This window comes from Callospermophilus lateralis, chromosome 5, assembly GCF_048772815.1.
Source record: "Callospermophilus lateralis isolate mCalLat2 chromosome 5, mCalLat2.hap1, whole genome shotgun sequence".
NCBI classification, from domain to species: Eukaryota; Metazoa; Chordata; class Mammalia; order Rodentia; family Sciuridae; genus Callospermophilus; species Callospermophilus lateralis.
In genome coordinates this window covers 157,903,912-157,921,918 of record NC_135309.1, presented here as the reverse complement: position 1 = coordinate 157,921,918, position 18,007 = coordinate 157,903,912, and the positions used below count along the sequence as shown (strand labels likewise).

General features: G+C 45.1%; 1 protein-coding gene across 3 annotated transcripts in view; it reads right to left on the bottom strand.

Annotated features, from left to right (window-relative positions):
* Sema5a (semaphorin 5A) overlaps nt 1-18,007 on the bottom strand; it is a 452,724-nt gene that overhangs the window by 433,099 nt on the left and 1,618 nt on the right. The window lies entirely within an intron of this gene.

Genomic DNA, 18,007 nt, shown 5'->3' with positions numbered 1-18,007 from the left:
AGACAATAAGAAAGCACAACCTGCCCTTCTTCCCAACATCAAGGGACGTTTGCTCCTATGCAAAGTGGAACAGCCATTCCCAACCCTGCTTTCCCTCCCCTTCCTTTACCTCTGTCTGTGTGGATCCTCCTGTGCAAGGGGGGTAAACAGAGGATGGGACCCAACTGCATCGTGCAAAAGGGTTTCTGAGTAGGGAGAGAAATGAAAGCACACCTCGGTGTGTAACGAGAATCTCCATTTGTAGCACCTTCTACCATTGCAGCTGTGCAGTGTAGAAGAGACCAACACGGTAACACATATTAACGTTCCTAATGCTCACAGGGTAAGCATAACCAAAATCACTCGGCACCGAGGAACGCAAGGCAAGGGGAGACTGAGTACCTTCCTTGGGTTCTCAGACCTTGGAAGCTGCCGGACTGAGCTACCAGTCTAGTAATGCAGATCCCAATCCACTCTCATAACCACTACACTACACTATTATGGATATTTAAAGGAATCCTACAACCCATCTTTATGGAAGAAGAAAACCCCTCCGAGTAGAGAGGGTGGCCGCTCTACATTTGTCATGTTTGACATTTGCATGTTGTCTCTGCCTAAATGCCACCTGTCAGCTTCCAGACACTGTCCTCGTGGACACAGAGAGAATGAGCTACTGAAGCAGAGGATCACACGTTTACATTGTCCCTTCCCCTACACCAAGCATGAGGGGTGGTGTGGCAGATGGTCCTCTCCACAGATGGCCTCACGCAAGCCCCCTCCCACGTGCTCTGCAGCGCGCCTGCCACTCCCCATCAGTGAGCATCGTGAATCTGGGATAGCTCTGGAACCGCTTTGACCAACAGAGCACCATGGAAAGCAGCCCAGTGCCAGTGCTGGACACAGCCTTTAAATGACCTGTAAACTTTCCATTTCTCTTGAAACCCATGCCTTTGTGTGAGAGGAGAGGGCCATGTGGGGGGACCCTTCAGCTCCAGATGTGCAGGTGAAGCCATCTCATGCATCCAGCTGAGAGAACCCTGGGGCTCAGCTCCATCCACCACACAACTGCAACTTCATGGAACCACCCAGGTGAGCCCAGGCCACTCGAGGGACCTTGGACACGGTAACAAAGTGTGCTGTTCAGCCATAAAGCTACAGGATAACGTGCTGCATTGCAATGATCTCTGAAACATTCGAGTCTATTGGTTTAATTATTTTCTTTGGAGAAGAGTAAACAAATAAGAACACCCTAAGCTGAAAATAACAGAACTCCATGGTTTTCCTACATTCCCAGATAGAAAAGCAATCTCACACAGAAACCAGGAGTTTACGGGAGATTTCAGGACCTGGTTCCCAGAGTCTGGCAGGCCTCAGAGGCAGAGAGTCCTTAGGACATGGTGATTGTATTTGCAGGACTCGGTACTTGCGGAGGATCCACAGAGCTCTGAGCCTGGTTGTAGCACTATCCAGATGGTTCTGGTTATTACTACAAATCATCGTTCCAGTTTCAAAAGCACAACCAGCTGTCAGCTGCATTGGGGTCTCAGAACCACCACCTGCCAGTGGCCATGTGCTCCTCCGTGGGCAGTGGCCAGGCCTTGGTGGGAAGAGCTGCCCACCTTTGCTGCCAGCTCTGCCTCACGCCATTTCCGCCCTGCGTTCCTGGAGCAAAGTCCCCACCGCCTGCTTCCTGGCTGCCAGGCCTGTCAGTACCCACCAAGAGGTCAGGACCCCATTTGGCCACCCTGGGAGACCACAGGCATGCCCTAATCCTGTCCAGTCACCCACTGGGAGCTGCACTGTGGCCTTTATCTCATGCCACTGAATAGAAATTACTACTAATAAATTTCAATTAAAATAAAATGTGGAGACCCTTTCATGCCAGGAATACTTCAGAAACTGACCTACAGGCCTCTGCCAAAGGCCCTAAGATAGCTACTGGACTGGGGCCAGGATTTTTATAAACTTATGTTTTCAAATACTGCCTTCCCCTAGTATTACTGTCCCTGTAAAACTCCATGAGTGTATTTGAAAATGACTATGAGCTTCACTTCATCAATAGAATTCACCTACTAGGTTTAAATTTCTTTAGCACAAAGCTGAAGAGGGGGAATTATGGAAATCTACGCTATTGCTAAGTTTTCTTTCTGCTACTTAAATGCACAGATCCCTCCTGTTTTATTCTCTTCTACATCATCTGAAACTCAGTGCTATCCTCTGGACAGGGCCTGCCCCCACCCAAACTCATGTTTAATTTTAATTACCAATGTAACGGCCTTGAGAGATGGTAGGGCCTTTAAGACTAACAAAGTTCCCTGAGAGATTGTTAAAAGGAATCTAGCCCCTCTGGCCCCTCTTTCTCTCTTCCTCTGTCCACCTAGAGTTGAATAACCACAGGCCCTCAGCAGAAGTAGGAAAGAACACAACTCTCTCAGAGTTGAGCTCTCAAACTATGAGCAGGACGAAACCCCTCTCCTCTATATGAAAGACCCCAGCCCAGCAACCTTAGGCTTAGTTACAAAATTATTAGGGCACGTCACAAACCTGCAGACAATGTGTTTTTCAGATAATCAGTTAAGTGTGACCGATTGAAAAGGGAAAAACAGGTTGGTTGGGAAAGAGCAGAAAAACAGATTCCAGGGCATGCCTGAATAAACAGGGGCTAATAAGCAGGAATAGAAAATGACCAAGAATGCTCATATGTAACTGTCATGTGGTATTGTTCCAGGAACATAAAATGAAAAATAACTTTACCCTTTAGGTAACCTATATGCTGGGTTCAAAATAGCCAATAAGAAACCTGTTGCTTACCGCGCGCGCGAAACCTGCCCCTTTACCCTATAAAAGACCTGTACCCCAAAGCCTGGTGTGCCAGCTCACCGAAGCTCCGGCTGAGGTTTCGCTGAGCACCCACAGGCGTCTGTGTCTGAATAAACCTCATGCGTTTGCAGCCAGTGCCTCGTGCGTCTTTCCTGGACAGGGAATCGGTGGGTCTTTCATATACATTACCCAACCATGAGTGTTTTGTTACAGCAACAGAAAATGGACTAAGAGAGTAGCTTTCTAAGTAGCTACCTGAAAGCTAACTACCCAACTTCCAAAAAGGGCTCTATTCAGATAGATGCAATAACTATTATCTAACAAGGCTAAGTAGCCAGTGTCCGCTCTGAAGAGAGCAAAGCTGGGGGATGGCTGAGGATTCAAACAGACACCTGCAGAGCCTTTGTCAGGAAAAGGCATTTAGGCCTGATCCCCCTCACTGCTCAGGATCTCTGCCTTCCCTAGCCTCCTGGATCTGACCATTCCAGAGAGGTGTATCAGAGAAAGCCAGCATTCATTGCTTTACTAGGATTACAGCATGAAGGGTCTGACCATGTGCCAACTAAAAAGAAAAATAACCATGTTCACACGTGGCTACTGGTGACCATAGGAGAACTCCAATGTTCCCATTTAGACTAATATCCCCACTTCACATGCAGAGTCTTTCAAAAGTGTATATAATTTGATGCATAATTACAACATAAATGCATGTGTCCAAATTAAACATCCCAAAGAAATCATATCCATCATTTACATCAATCTCTTTAAAAATATTCTGCTCTTTATGTTTAAAGCATTTGCCAAAATTTACCCCTAAACAAGTGCTTCTCTTTCAGGTTTATATAAAAGTACAAAACAGAAAGAAAAAAAAATTAAAAGAATGGATGTTAGGGGCTGGGATTGTAGCTCAGTGGTAGAGCACTTGCCTAGCATGTGTGAGGCACTGGGTTCGATTCTGAGTACCGCATATGAATGAACAAATAGATGAAGGGCCTCATTGACAACTAAAAAAATATTTAAGAAAAAAAAAGAATGGATGTTAGCAATTCTTGTGGCCCGCAGTCACCTAGGGAGTGAGAATTGCCTCTGCCTGCTAGGCCAAACACTGAAGTGGCCCTCAGCAGTCGGACACTCTATGTCCAGCAGTCCCTGCCTGGGCTGGCGAAGCGGCGCTCAAGAGGCACACACAGGGAGGGCCGAGAAAGACACCAGGCTGCTCTCCCAGAGCAGGGTCTAATTAGAGAACCTTGACCCACACACTGAAATGGCTTGGAAGAGGAGTGTCCCAATAAACCCCAACTCCAAGCAAATGGGCCAGGAAATGGTGTGTGCGGCTCAGCAGGGGCCCTGAGCAGAAAGGAGTTTTAAGCAGCTTAGTCATCTAACTCTGCTAGGCTCCAGTTTTTCTTTTCAAATTCTGAGGCTCTTCCATTTCTGGAAAGGTCAGCTTACCCTTCCCTCCCTGGCCTGCAAGGGGTATTAGGCACTGAAAAGAATGTCCTGCAGAGAAAGCAATTAGCTAGTTTTGTCCCTGAAGAACCCCAAGAAGCCTGCTGCACATTTAGGGCTGAGTGAGACCCAGTGCTCTGACCAAGGACCTCAGAGCCCTGTCACTAAGAGGCTCAGACCCGAAACTCCTCTGTAACACTGAAAAGCAAGCCTGTGAGTAATGAAAGGCTATTTAGAAACCCTGAAGCCTCTGCTGACCTACAGGTCTTCTCTGCTGATACAGAACTCCATCTGCAGGTGCCTTGTCCTGGCCACATGAGCTCTGACAGTCACACGCTGCAGAATCCAAAGGCTATTTCAGCAACCCTGATCGTGAGGGTCCTACCTGGAGCCCCGTGTTCCTGTCAGCTGGGGCCCCTCCGCGCCCCTGCTGCTTCCTCCAGCCCTAGGAGGTGAGGAAGTTCCACCCGAGCAGGGACCCAGGGAAGGTGATTTCCATCCTCCTTTCTGAGTTCCCACACCCAGTCTCCCCTCTCTCCTCCTACCACTGTGACCCTGGCCTGAGGTCAACACTGGGCACCTGGGACATCAGTTCAGATTCTCAAGGAACACTGGAGAAAAATAGCATCCAGGCCAGGGCAAGGTTCGCCTGCCTGGGAAACCACACTCGGGGAGCAAACAGCATCGCTGGCCTTGCACACTGTGTTCCCGGAGCCTGGCGTGGGGTGTGACACACAGTGAACGTCTCGTCCAGGTGCCATTTCCTGGCAGACCGAAGGCGATAGTTCACCCCAGTGTCTTCACTGAAGCCAGACTACAGTGACAGCAGACAAGTAGTCCAAGTGATGTCAGGACCCTAATGTAAGCCCCCCTTTAAGAACACAATGGATCACCATCTCCGTAGGAAGGCTTAGTAAAGGCCCTGGCTGAAATCAAACAGAAGACCTGGGATTTGGGGCTTCTGTGGACTGGGTATGGCAACTAGGAGGCAGCCATCACTCAACAAATTAGATGCAATAATCCAATCTAATGCAATTCCCATCCTGTGACTCAAACTTACCCCCTCTGCCATGCCAATTTTAAAATAAGGCAACAGAAAGGGTTTGTCAGAATCAAGCTATTAAAATTAGCCCCTCTTTGTAAAGTAGGCATCATTTTACAAGCAAACAAAAAGCCCTTAAAGAGAAACAGGAATCAATGTCCACAGCAGAGGACGAGTGTGTGTATCTGACGATGTGGTATTTCTCTAGATACGGGGAAGGTAAAGGTAAGGCTTGCAAAGAGAAGGGTCACTTGTGTCTGGGACAACTGCAGGCAACAGGTGTACTCAGAGCCTTTCAATGGGGTAACTGCACCCCTTCCAGCTCCTACAGATGGAAGACTGCTAAGAACAACAACTCTGGCTGCCCTGGGGGTCACCACCCTCTTCCTTTGACCTTTCTTTCATGTAAAGAAAAAAGAAGAAGAAAACAAACCTCAGCTGTTCCCCAGTATGCTCCTCATCAACCCAATAAAACGTCCCTGTTAGGTCCTTAACAGTCCTTACCCCCAAGAGACTGTCATCGAACAGCCTGAAAGCACTCCCAATTTTATGCAGCACCCACTCTATCCAGCTCCTGATTCCAGAGCTTCTGATCTCTTTGTTCACAATTAGAGGTCAACTTTGTTTTCTCCAGAGAAGGATGTGTTGTTTGTCCAAAGCCATCAATGCCTGTGCTGGATTAAGGATGACAATTCAAAGATGCAGGACACACCAATTCGTCGGAGTCCGTGGTGTCCAAGATACCATTACTAATTTTGGATCATTGGAAATCATCCACCACAGGATATATTTGAATCTGCTAAAAATAGCCCATCTGCCCCTCAGAACATTTCAACTTACTGGGGCCTCAACAGAGACGGGTTTCTAATTGCAAAACCGGCTTACTCCTCTGGAATTCAGGAAAGGGGAGCTGTTTCGTGGTATGGCATTTTTGAGGTTATCTATAAGTTTATCTGAATAGATTTTTCAGTTTAGAACTAAAGGTTAAAGAGTAGGAGATTATTAGTACAATAATCATTAATGTCTCTTCTCTAATTATATGCAGGCCATATTGGATGTTTTAGGTATGAAAGAGCCATCTAAAATATTTAACATTAAATAATTGATTTTAGAATATTTTTTATTTATTTATTTTTATGTATATTTTATTTACATTTTTAATTCTATTTTAGAATGCCTCTTGGGCCCCCAACCACTGAAATGTAGAGCATTTAATTAAATAAATCCCATTAATCACTAGAAAGTTAATGGGGAGGAGGAACAGCTGATAAACTCCCAATTGCTCAGAAGAGCACGGCACTGCAAACATGGACATTTTACAAGCTTCCTGTATGCCTCTACTTACCTCTGTATGCAAATTCCTTCAGCTTTTCTTTAGTTCTTAAAAGCATGCCTAACTCTTCTATATAAATACATCTACAGTTTTGTTTTTTTTTTCTTCCCTTGGATCACAAAGACAAAAGACGGATTTATTGGCACTGTTGGCACCTCCACCCTGGGGTTTTTAAAATATTTGGCATAAACTGTAACATAGCTGGGTCACACTGCGATTACCAGGGCTAGGAGCTGACAGAAGTCCATGTCCACCCAATGGTAGGTCTACCTGAGGAGGAAAAGAGATACAGGCAGCAATCCCAGGAACCATCAAGGAGGCAGACTCCCTTAATGTGCTTTTGATTTGTTTTTATAAGTTTAGCCCTTCAGCCTTAATTAAACCCAGTAGCCGAGTCTGTTCATTCAAAAGTGCAATTAAAGAAGACTCCACAAAGTCCACTCAGCCCAAGGGCCTCCCACGTGAGTCCCCACCACAAGCAATCCAGTAATTGCCTCCTTTGTCCAGGCCTCTTAATGATGATTCTGCCAGGCCTCCAATCCAGACCCTCATTCTTCCTACTTAGGGCCATCTCCAACCCCCTCCAGGCAGGAAGTTTGGGCCTGAAAGCCAATTCTTCAGGGACTGTATACTTTTAATTAAAAAACAAAACAAAACAAAAAAAATGAAAAGGCCACTGAAAGATGCTTAACAGCAAAACCAAAACCGTTTTAAAGTGCATGTGTTACCACCACCAGTTAAAGGGACTCCTGATTACAGATTGAGGGTAAACTTGTAACGTCCCTTTATGGACCACAACGGAGCTCACTCTGAGAAGCAGGCTGCCCGAGTTCCGGTCCCCGTGCCAAACAGGGCGGTAATGTTTTGTGGCCCTCCAATAGAGCAGGACATCACTAGACATCACTAACGATGAGAAGCGTCACTTTTGCAAAAACTCTGTCTCAGAAGCAGGAGGAAGACAGAGAAAGCCAGCGTGGTCTTTATTTAGAGCAAAACAAGACAAGACCAAATGGAGCCAGCATTCTCTGGAGCTCAGTGGGGCTTCCCTAACTCCCCAGCCTCTCTCACCCTAAACCAACCACTCAGCGGGTGTGTGGCCCTCTGCAGAACCATGAGACTAGAGACCAGAGCTGAACCTTGCAGAATTTCTCTGACGGATGCCCTCTGGTCAGAGGTCATGACGATATTCCAGAAGAAAAGAACCAAAAAACCAGGCACCAGGAGACAAACTGAGGTTTCCTGGAAGATCACCCCAGGTCACTCAGGTCAGAGAGGAAAGCTGGGTGGGACTTGTCTTTCCCAAATGCATCCCAAAGCCTCTCCTACTTCCCTTCACCAGCCAAAACAGACAAACCAAGTAAGTCCACGGCATTCAAATTTGGAGTGAGTTTCTGTTACAATTTCTACATATGAGAAAGCAATCCCTTTAAAAACTCTGTGAACATGGAGAGATGTCCCACCTCCCCATCCCAACCTGGGGTAGAACACTGTTTGTACTCTCCTCCTCACGCCAGGCAAGGTGGTTTTTCCTCCTGTCACGGACCAAGTTCAGAACATGAATTTCCTTGAGCCCAACTTCTTAACAATCCCTCTACAGAGACGCTGATGTCTTCCAGGTATTTTCATTGGCAGGGTGCAGGACCTAAACCGTGGCTGTTGTCCTGACTCATCAGTTCGTAGCTTCAGACACTGAAGTCAAGCATTTATATTTCACTATGTTTTGGATGTGGTTTGTGCCCCAGGATTCGTGTGTTGGAAGCTTTGTCCTCAGGGTGGGGACACTGAGGTGTGGGACCTCTAAGGGGTGGACCCTACTGCAAGGTTGCTACTGGATCTGGTTTCCTGTTATACCATGAGATCACTTTCTCTCCCTGCTGCCATTATGATGCTTCTGCCATGAGGTTCCACCACAGTGAGCCCATAACAGTGCTTTGCCTACTCTATAAAGTTACCCAGCCTCGTGTATTTGAGCACATTAGTGGAAAATGAACTAACACACATTTACTCTGTGGAGTGCTGAAAAGTGACTTTTCTGCAGATTCTTGGATCAGGAATAAGTGAGGTTCGGACCATTGAGAGGCCTTCTGCTGCTCCCACCTCTCAGATGTATCCTCGCAAGATCCCCTCTATGAGCACTTAGCAGGCTTTCCTCTGTACCAAAATAAGCCTCCGGGAGATGGGAACTCAGCAGGTGGGCCTGGAGAAATTGCTCAAAGTTAAATAACATTTGCAGGAGTAAGCTTTCAAGAGAATGATTCTTGCTTGCCAGCTTGCAGTTTCCTGAATGATTTCTTTGCACAAGCTGGTGATGGGACCTAGGAATTCCATCACTGCTGGCAGATGGAAAGTAAATTTGGCTCCAGGTCTGACTTCAGAGTCGGCTTGGAAAGCTGCAATCGCCAACACACTCTGCCTGGACTTGCCCAGCCTCATCAGGGCCCTCCTCTCAGACCCCCACCTGCACTCCCCCGACACGCCTCCACAGCCATTATGCAACATGCACTCAGGGCTACAATGTTAGGTGTAGAAAGCACCGGAAGGGGTGCACTGGAAGAAAATACGGGGTGGATAGGAAGACCTGGAAATACTGTGAACTCAGGTCTTCTTACCTGCCCAGCATCACCTTTGAGGTTTGAGCAAAGGAACTGAGAGTGATTGAAGTAGAGAGAAGGAGAGCCCTGGGGCTCAGACTCCCCCACCTGGAAGCTGGACTTGAGAATGGAGGGAGCATGCACTGTCCCACAGCAAAGAGAGGGCTGCCCCCAGGAGCAGACACCTTCTCCTCTCAGCTCAGGGCCACCAGCCAGCATGACACTTGTGTCAGGATGAGACTGAACAGAATCACATTCCTGCCAGGCTTACAACCGAACCAGATGAGACCCAGCCTCTCTAAGCCAACACAAAGCCAACACCAGGAACAAGACCACCAGCAAAAGAATGTGCCAACCCTGCTTCCTGTCAATTCAACAGCACCTCGGGACCCCACGGCTAAGGGGCCAGACACTGCCGCCGCCAGACAGGGTCAGACACAGGCGCAGAACCTGGAAATGCCCCTTTACCTGGTGGAGGCAGGGAGGACGGCTTGGTGCAAACCTTTCTGGAGAAGGGAGAAAATAGTTAAAAGCCTTCAGGTTAGCAGAGAAACCCAAACCAGAGGAGGGTGTTGAAAAGGAGGCAAAAAAAAAAAAAAAGAACCCCCTGATAGAGGGGGAAATCATGGAAAGATATTTGGAAATAGCCCTGCTAAAAAGGATGAGGAACATCAATCTAGAATTCTCCTCTCCAACTTGACATCTGCTTTCCTTGATGTGGACAAAGATTGGCCTCTGGGCACTGGACCCCTTACTCTGTAAAACATGATTTTTATTTTATATTTATAGTCTGGGAATATTTAATGAAAATAAATAAATAAAATGTCTGCCTTTAACTCTTGGCTCTAACTTTTGAAGTGTTTTCTTTCACTGACATGTTGGTAAATATACTCCAATTTTAAACTTCAGGACAAAGACAGGAGAAAAGGGGTGCCCACCAATGTGGGGGCAGAACACATCTTCCAAGGCTGTGAAGCAAACAGATGTCCAAGGTCCTTCCCCATGGCACTAGAATGAAGCTACAGTCCTGCACATCTTAGAGTGTCTAAAATCAATACCTTGTGCAAACACTAGACTGTTTATCAGAAAATTAAATGGTTAGAAAAAAGTAAAAGTCATCAACAGTAATGTCTGCTGCACCTTATCCACTTGGGACCATGTCCTCCTCTAATCCTGCCCAGAATGTCACCTGTGACTTTAGCCACCATTCAGCTATCCAGACCAGGTCAGTTCAACCACTGCCTAGAGGAGATTTTAGAACGAGGAAAACTGCACCATTTTCTCACTCTTTTTCAAAACTAAACATCTGCCTGGGTAACATGGAAATTACTCTAATCACAGAACCAGCCCATCTGTTTACAGGAAAGCATCGCTAGTTAACTTTGAAATCTGGAGAACATTAGCTCATTGGAAATGAAAGAAAATAAACCCAAACCAGAAAAGAAGCAAGGTATCTTATTGACCAGCTGAAATAGTTCAAAGTGGAGTCAAAGATGCAAATGCCCCCCCCCCCACCCAGGTTGCCTCCGATGAGCAGGAGGAAACACATGCGATCTCATAAATAACCCCTTACCACTCACACAGGGGAGCGATAATTGAGAACCAGTGACAGAGAAGCACGGTGAAGCACGGTCACTTCATAAACATTACTCTTAATGTGCTTCTAGGCTGGGCTGATTGTCCAAGAAGAGACAAATTCAGAATGAGCCAGTCAGAACTGACATGGGTAAGAAGTCAATAAGACTCCTGCGTTCGGATTTAAAACTCCCTCAATCTCCATTTCTCCCTACAAGGACTGAAGAAATGAGGCTTGTGAAAACACTCCCTGAATCATCCCAGGCAGGATAAAAATAATCCCTTCCTAGTGAGGAGATGTGTCTGAACTCTGAAGTCCAGCCAGCCCGAAAGCCACGCCGGGCGTTTCTGGAGCAGACTGCCTGTGCCAACGTAAACACGCCCCCAGAAAGTCACCATGTGGAAGCCAACTGGTGTGGGGACAGCAAGGTGCCCACGAGAGAGCTGAGAAGCTCGGTGGCAGGAGGCAGAGAGGCTTCTCCGGCACTCAGCAGATGGAAGTCACAATCAACAAGACACTGGCACCCAGAGACAGCGGAGAGAGGGCAAGAGGCAGACCCACCCAGACTCTCAACCCACAGCCTGCTCCCAGGGTTCGCGCTGGAATGCAAAACGTGACAAGCAGAGCAGAAAGAGCTAGAAGTGACTCTGTAACACTAAGAGGACAAGAAGCACACTCACCTTTAACCCTCAGTTGGGGCATTTAAAGGCCAGCACTCTGCACTGGGTCAGAAGTTTCCTTCCTCACCTGCTGAACCAAAGGCCCTGCCCAGAAAGCCTCTGGGAGCACAGGGTAGCCACCGTGAACTGGCCCCACCAAGGAGATGGCCTCATCAAGTGAGCCGAGCTACACCTGGGGACTCCTGGCCTTTCGCCTCCATTGACACAAGGAGACTGCAGTTGTCCCACATCCCCCTGAGCTCTGTCTATAAAACATCATCAGCCTCAGGAAAGTCGAACCACGGCGGGAGTCTGGTCTACCAGACTTCCAATGACCAGGGCGGCTGATGAGTTTAATTGATTGGCTTAACGTGGTTCTGTGGTCTCATTGCCAACAGCCTGAGTTTGCTTGTATCCATGACAGAGGTCACAATCCTGGGGCACTGCATCAGAGAAGTGGTCCCGCTCATCTCAGGACCAGTGGCCCCGGGCACTCTGCTCTGTGATGGAAACACAGAACAGAATTCCCAGGAAGTGCAGCAGGATTTGTGTTTGGGCCACTGGAGGTTTAACTTATTCCAACTTTAGAGATTCTGTCCAGATTGTCTTCTTTTTTTTTTTTTTAACCAGCTCTATTGAGGTGTAACACACCATAAAATGTACCCTCATAAGTGTACAATTCAGTGCTTTTCGGTAAATTGACAAAGTCATGCTACCATCTCCACAATCTAATTTTAGACATTTCCATCATCCCTAATAGATCCTGCCTGTCCATCTGTATCTCTTCCAGTTCCCGCCGCTAGCCCCAAGCAAACACTTGTTCCCTTTCCATCTTAGGTTTGCCTTTTCTGGACATTTCTACAACGGGAGCTGTAATAGGTGGTCTTTTCTGGCTGGCTTCTTTCACTTACCATGATATTTTAAGGTTCACACATCTTACCATACATATCAAGAGTTTGCTTGTTTTTCTGCTGAGTAGCAGCTTTTTGTATGTATGCACCACATTATGTTTATCCGTTCATATCTGAACTCATTGGATCTACACATCCAACTAATGACAAGGCTTACTGTCTTGGTCTCAGAAAAAGAATAAAAACCCTGCCACATTTCTCAAATATTCTAGAATATCTCAAATCTGTAATGTGTGAAAATATGTAACAAAGAAACAATTTGTTCTCTTGGAATTTCTGTGGGTAGGCGAGGAACAGTTTTAAATAAGTAAACAACATCCCTGAATTTCAATTTTCAAATGTTTTAGTACACATAAAGTGTTTTTATGCTGATTTCCAAGTCAAGCAAGGTCATCAATGCATTTAACAGGCAGCTACTTATTGTGCAATTAGCCCGGTATTAGAATAAGTAAAGGGCATGGTCTTCCTACCCCTAGCTTTCAAACACATTTGTATTTCAAGACTATGCTAATAACTCAATTTGGAGATATTTGAAATATTTTTCTTCATATGAAGAATATAAATAGCGCTTATCATCCATGGTTAGCAGAAGTCTGTGTAAGCCATAGTCCTGTACCAAGGACCTTCTGTTGCAGCTGGTGCTACGTAAGCATTATAGAAGGGCATTCAGCCAAGCCTTCACTCAGCCAGTGAGGACTTGTGTGTGACAGGCACTGTCCTAGGCCCCGAGACACAGCTCATGGCTGTGTCTCAACTGTCTCCTAAGCTAACCTTCTCTGTTGGGGAAAGGCTTTAAGAAATAAACACAATGTGTGGGGCAGTACAACATGCAATGATGGGGAAAAGTGCAGAATAAGGGATGAGAGAAGGGGAGATGCTAGCTTAGGTGGTGCTATTTGGAGACTTCTTTCTGAAGAGGGGACCCTGGAGCAAAGGCCTCTGACAGACCTAGAGCGGCCCAGGAAAGTGGAGAAAAAGCACTTCAAGCAGGAGGATCTGTACCAAGAACAGGCAGCTAGAAGGAGGTGGAAGGACAAAGGGACAGTGGCCACAGTAAAGTGGTCACTCAGTCATGGTCACATCTCCCAGTCCCAGGTGCACGTCCTTACCCCCCCCCCAAGCCCTTCCATCCCTCTGTGGGTCCCAAGCCTGAGGACCATGCTGAGCATAAGCAGCAGAAATGAGGCCAGCGTGGCCCACGTGGGGCAGGCAGCCAGGCTTGCTCTACGAGTTCCTCTCTAAGTCCCAATTCCCTGACCTTGTCTCGTTCCCTCAGCCAGCTCTCCACTTCAGAATCCCTAGTCTTGTGCTCTGTGCTATCCTTCCCAGGCCCGGCCTTGTTGACCAACACCTGGCCACTGGCAGGAATCCTCCCCATTCCCCATCTCCAGCTCCACTTGCCACCCACTTGAGGGGCAGGTTCTCCCAGAGTCACAAACCAATGCGCAGGTGAGATTCCGACACACCCCGGCTCTGGGCCACCTCAGAGTCCATCTGAATGGTCCAGCCACTCTGTGCAGGGACCCCCAGAGCTTCCAGCAGACTCCAGGAGTCACACAGGGGGGATGATGTCATTCACTGTCACTTTTCCCACCCACACCACCCATTTCCAGCTGCCATACATCTGTCTGTCACTGCCAACACCTCTCCAGCACCGTAAGCACCGTCCGTCCCTTCAGCACCACTCCCCTTCCTGTGGCCTCTAATTCAAGATGGAGGCCTCCTCCACTGTCTCTCCAACAAGGGAAAGTCTCCATTAAACCATGGATTTTTGGCAATTCTTCTATTCATCTTTCCAGAACCCTAATTTGTAAAGCCAAATACAGCTAGAACAGACAAGGATTGAGATGACATCTTAGAATCAAATCCTCATTATATGTCAACAGGCCTGAATAATGTTGATTACACTATCCGCTGGACAGAGGGTTAGCATCCAGAACAATTTGGTTTTGTTTGGTTTCATCATGTTACCAGTTTCAAACAACACTCTCAGCTTCAAAATCAGTCAAGTTTTACAGCAAATTTAAATCTTAGTCCTATAAGAGTTATCTCAGAAGCCAGTTGTGTTTCTAAATTCCGAGTGGTTGCAGGAGGCCCACAAATGTCTCTGGTCTCCAACATGGTCTACCCACACAGCAAGTCTGGGGAGCTGCGTCCCTGTGACTGCAAACAGCCCTGGAAGCCCTCTACCACAGCTCCATATGGGCTTTTGTTTGTTTGGGGTTTTGTTCTACAGAAAGGGAAGTTCTTTTGTGCAGAGTTGTATTGGGCGCCAGCCAGTAACTCAGAAGGACTGAAGTTTTAGCGAAGCGCTATCCATTTTATGATTTTGCAGACAAATCACAGGAAACTGCTTAGAATTATTATGATTATTTTCTGTTTTCTCTCCCTGGGTACATCACATATCACTGAAAACACCGGAAGCCCACGCACTGACTGCAAGAGGCTCCAATTCCCATGAGCAAGTTGTCCTTGGGCCCTGATTGTCACTTGCCTGTATTCTATTTATCTCACATCTCAGCAAATACAGTATTACTTCTCCAATAGAGTAGGTTTGTGATAGCATCACTCCGCGGGTTATTTATCATACATATCTGTAATTGAATTACCTATTGCAGTAATGGGATTTACTCTCAAACATACATAAAATTGCAACATAAAATAAGATTGTTCCAGTGTGTGTGTCCTCATCATTCTGCATGAACTCTAGGTCGGCCAATTTCACAAGGAATACAGTGACAAATAATGAATGAAAGACAGGAAGATAAAAGATCAGTGGGTTCACAGCCAAACATAAAAGAAACGCATCCTCTAAGAAATGTATTCTTTCATATTGTTTCTTTTAGTGCTAATCAGGAAGACAATTCTAGTACACGTGGAGGAAAAGAGTAAAAATGCAGTGATTGTACTCTTTCCAAATGCATAATAAGTACTATGGAAATATGTTTAGATCTTAGGAAAGTGGGTTTGCTCTTGTCAAACAAACAGTACTCTTGGACGAAAAAAAAAAAAAAGAAGAAGAAGAAGAAGATGACCGTGACTCCTTCAGGAAAATGCTCTGGCCTTTTTGAGCTCACTTTCTAATACCCTGCTCCTGGTGACACCTGACTTGTCGTTGAGGGTGCCTGGCTTTAAAAAACCCTGTGAAATGGAGAACCAGGTTTCCTAAGTTCTGGGATATCGCTAATGGCAAAGATTGACTGTATTAATACCCATACGTTAAAGTAGTGACTTCTCTTGGAAAAAGTTGTCCACTTGCTCTCATCTGTTTAGTTTAAATTCTGAGTTATTAAAAGTGAAAAGTTTACATATATTCTAGCTTACTTTAATTTTTTTTCTTCTTTTTTTCATTATCTAACATTAATTTTGTGTTTCCAGGTAGCCAGTATCTGAAGAATTCATCAAAGAAATAAGTGATGACATTTCCCAAACATACTACCAGCTGCTTCATGAAACTGCTTCCCAAAGAGCTAGTCCTCACCTGTTGAATATATCTCCATGATGCTACCAATCTGCAAGAATCCATAACAGCAGATTGCCCCCTAGCTATGACAGATCATTTCTGCAGGGCAGCAGAGTGATAAAAACCAGGAATTTTCAAACCAGACTTCTTCATCTTAATTTAGAAACTTTACTGGGAGCATATGTGTAAATGTCTATTTTGTCAACAACAGAAGACAGCATACACAATTTAAAGCACTCATTTGAGGAGTCCAGAAAACAGTTAACTTTCACAATATGAATCTGCAAAGAGATACAGGTAGGATGAAAGGTCCCCTTTAGACACTTTGCACTTTATTGTAACTCAATTTGTTAGACACTGTAATTTACGTTTTAAACATTATTGAATACTAAACATTAAAACTTGAGACCTTGGTACTGTAATTATATCCTAAGCAATTTATCTGGGTAATTATAGCAACAATTTCAAAAACATTTAAAAATTTTTAAAAATTGGTATAATTTTAGAAAGAAGAATTATAAAGGATTTAATGCAGGATGTTGGAATGCTTTTCTCAAATAGCTGTGCCTATGCTACTACAAAAATACTTGACTGGAATTTAATACAAAATAATTAACTCAGTCTACCTCACACACCATGTGACTTGGAGTCCAAACCTCTTTCTTGGGATTAGTTTCTGACCTTTGTGAAGTCTGGACTTCTTGATCACTTATTTACCTAACAGAATGCCTTTTTATCTTTGGCTGGATATTTATCAAAGTTCTACTCTCCCCTCCTCCACCTTCCTGTATGTGCATCAGAGGCAAAGCCTCAATTTCGATGACTTCATGAGAAGAAAAACAAGGACATTCGGAATCCTTATAAACAGTCCCCACATTAATTAAAACCATGCAATGGTTCAGATAGGCAGTTCTCCCGACATCAGGAACGGCTGACAGTCCCCAAGAAGCGGGCATCTATTTTGAGCAACTAACACACAAGAGAGAGGAAGGTTCATTGGTCTTATCTTTTGTCCCCCAGAAAGACACTAAAAGAGACTCTAAAGCCAAATTTCTTATAGATCAATGAACAGGCTTCAGATGGCCCAGCAACCCTCTAAAACATATGCAAAAACTTGCAAGAATGTGCTTACATTTACTTTAGTCTCATCATCATCAAGTTTTAATAGTCTCTGCACTGGGTCTCCATTTCCTTCGTCTCAGACATGGTGAAGAAATCATTTGAAAACAGCAGTAAAGAACACAGATTTATTTTTACCAAATTCCGAACATCTCAAAAACTTCCTTTGGACAGAGACAAGCTTTCCCACCCAGGAGACCAAAGACTGCTCGCAGCAAGGATCTTGCAGCTGTTTGTCATTAAAACACTAAATAAGCTAGTACAATTTATAAAAAGCATAAAATGATTAGCATCATCCATCTACTTCCTATTAAGAAAAGTACCAGTTGACTTAAAAAACAAAAACAAAACAAAACAAAAAAAACATGTAAACTAGGTATCAGTTCAGCAACGCCAGAGTCCCATGAATACACAGTGTGTTCATGAGCAGCACACGGGATGAACTGCTACCTCAAAAAAGTTTTTACAAGAAACAAACTCAAGTGGCCAATGGCATTTAGGACTGCTTTTCCATGTAAACCAATATGAAGCAAGAAATCTGGGGGAATCTTTGTTTTGGGGGGGAGTAAACTCAGTCCCTGATATGTTGCTTCAGTTTTACACCCTTAGAGTATTATCTGCTTTCGCTGAAGTTTGCAAACAAAAGAAATTATGATAAGCCTCACCCTCTCTTAAATAATGAAAACAGGATTAATTATTCCTAATTAAGTATTGAAAAATCTTTTCATTAAAGCCTGGTTTTGTCTTTCTGCATCTCCTCATGAAAGACTCTGTAATTAATAACGCATCTGCTGTTCTCAAACGCCACCGTTATGACAGAGCTCTTCTGGGTAAGCTGTGACACAGAATCGTTTTTCTTAAAAATGAGCTGCAACAATTGTTTGCAACTCCTGGTGTTTAATGTACTTGTACGGAGTAGAACTTTATGTCAGTATTAAACGTAATTCTAAATACCTTCAATTTCTTTTTTCTTTTTTTTTTTTTTTTTTTCTGGATAAACACAGTAGTCACAAGGAGAAAGACGAATGTGCAGGCAAGAGTTTGCATGAAAACATCTGTCTCTGC